Source organism: Chiloscyllium punctatum, chromosome 18 (genome assembly GCF_047496795.1).
Source record: "Chiloscyllium punctatum isolate Juve2018m chromosome 18, sChiPun1.3, whole genome shotgun sequence".
In the NCBI taxonomy this organism is placed as follows: domain Eukaryota; kingdom Metazoa; phylum Chordata; class Chondrichthyes; order Orectolobiformes; family Hemiscylliidae; genus Chiloscyllium; species Chiloscyllium punctatum.
The window spans coordinates 75,385,493-75,387,727 of record NC_092756.1 but is presented as its reverse complement, the minus strand read 5'-3'; the positions used below and the strand labels follow the sequence as shown (position 1 = coordinate 75,387,727).

At 45.0% G+C, this 2,235-nt stretch overlaps 1 non-coding gene across 1 annotated transcript; it reads left to right on the top strand.

The window, feature by feature from the left end:
* The first annotated feature begins 1,050 nt into the window (after window positions 1-1,050).
* On the top strand, window positions 1,051-1,123 carry trnar-ucu (transfer RNA arginine (anticodon UCU)). Its single transcript has one exon. It is a non-coding gene; the product is annotated as a tRNA-Arg (tRNA).
* Window positions 1,124-2,235: the final 1,112 nt, after the last annotated feature.

The window sequence follows — 2,235 nt, the reverse complement described above, 5'->3', positions numbered from 1 at the left end:
TCCATTGGTCGCAGGGCTCCAGTCTGAAAAACAACCCTCCACCACCATCCTCTGTCTCCTACCTTTGAGCCAGTTCTGTATCCAAATAGCTAGTTCTCCCTGTATTCCATGAGATCTCACCTTGCTGATCAGTCTCCCATGGGGAACCTTGTCGAACTCCTTACTGAAGTCTATATAGTTCACATCCACCGCGCTGCCCTCAACAATCCTCTTTGTGACTTTTTCAGAAAACTCAATCATGTTTTTGAGTCATGATTTCTCCAGCATTTTCTCTGTTTCAGATTTCCAGCATTCACAGCATTTAGCTTTTATTGGACAGCTTGCCATTTCACTTGGCAATGAAAAACATTTTGTGATTTACACATGAAAGAACTGAAACCAACCTGGTCATTCTAAAAGATGAGAGACTTCACACACAATCCAGATTTTTTTCAATATATAATTTCAGTGACATCACACTGTAAACTTTTGCCATAAATTCTGTGTCTTACAATCTTATACTCCACAACCACCTGACGAAGCAGCAGCGCTCCGAAAGCTAGTACTTTGAGATAAACCTGTTGGACTACAACCTGGTGTTGTCTGATTTTTAACGATGATTATTCGAAACTTATACAAGATAATTCCAGGAATTGGGAGATCTTGGGGTGAATTGTCTGAAAGAGACAGCACAGCCACAATGGGCTGAATGCCTGCAATGATTCTGTTGATTTGTCCTCAATGCAGCTGTTTGCAACATCTCCACTTACTCCTTCCCCACTAACTGCAAATATCTTCAAGGTGCTGCACAAAATAACATTGAGCCCTTTGCTATTTTCTCGTCTGCTCCATATTCCTTAGACTTGAGTTGTGCAACATTGGAGTTTGGTTAATTTCTCAACTGTCCGTTTGGGGACAAATGGGACGTGAGATTGATTAATCAAGCAGCCAACAATTTATCATGAGATGGTAGGGGTCAAAAACAATCAGTGAGAGTATAACACTCAGAAACACACAGTATGAGAGTTCGGGTGCAGTACATAAAGGCTGTGATTTCTGGCCTGCTGTGTGGCCCCAGTGGCCTAATGGATATGGCACTGGCCTTCTAAGCCAGGGATTGTGGGTTCGAGTCCCATTTGGGGTGTCAGTTGCTGGTCCTTTGTTAACTGGATTTCTAATCTACTTTGGGGAACATCTCCATGTCTGCATTCAGTTGATGGGAAGTGATGCCCAACATCTTCTTGCACATGATCCTCAGGATTGAGGTGAATTGTCTGAAAGAGACAGCACAGTCACACTGGCTGAAAACCTGCTGAGATACTCCTGTGGATGGCATGGTGGCTCAGTGGGTAGCACTGCTGCCTCACAATGTCAGGGACCTGGCTTTGATTCCTCCCTTGGCTGTCTGTTTGTGTCGAGTTTGCACATTCTCTCCATGGGGTACTCCGGGTGCTTTGTTTTCCTCCCACAGCCCAAGGATGTGCAGGTTCGGTGGATTGGCTTTGGGGAATGCAGGGTGAGAGGATAGGGGTTGGGCCTGGATGGGATGCTCTTCAGAGGGTCAGTGTGGATGTGATGGTCTGAATGGCCTGCCCTTCTCACGCGAGGGCTTTTATGAACAGGTTTGGAGCAGATGGTCAGATCTCCACTGCAGGACCCAGTCAAGGCTTTGCTCAGCGTTTGGCGGTCAGGTGTGTTTTCCTCCTCTCCTGTATCTGATCTTCCAGAATCTTCTGTGGCTTTGGCCAATACGGTCATGAGCTGGGTTCACATCATCCAATGGGGTCACACCAATACCCTTCACTGTTGTCATGCCAGGAGCTATAAAGTGGATTGGCTCAGGCTGGCACTTCGCAATATATAACCCTCAGTCTGGTTGGAACTGGTTCTTCTTGAATCTTTGTCGCTCTTTGATCTTAGTTGCACTGTTCTCTCGAGCCGATAGCTGCTGTTTAATTTAGTTTGGCCAATTTTCTATCAGGTCAAATTTCTCCAGCTGAGAATCAATTGAGAATGCCTGATTTTGTTGCCATGGTCACGTGACCATACAAGATTAAGATCAGCTGCACAGTGAAGATTTCAACAAATCAAAACCCCAAATAAGATTTGAGCGCACAATCTCTGGTTTAGGAAGTTAGTGCTTTATCCATGAGATCAATGGGGCTCCAACATATAGGCCTACCAATCTATGGACAAAGCAACTTCTGTTTTGGTTGTGTTGGTGTCAGAGTAAGCCATATTCTGTCAACATTACCA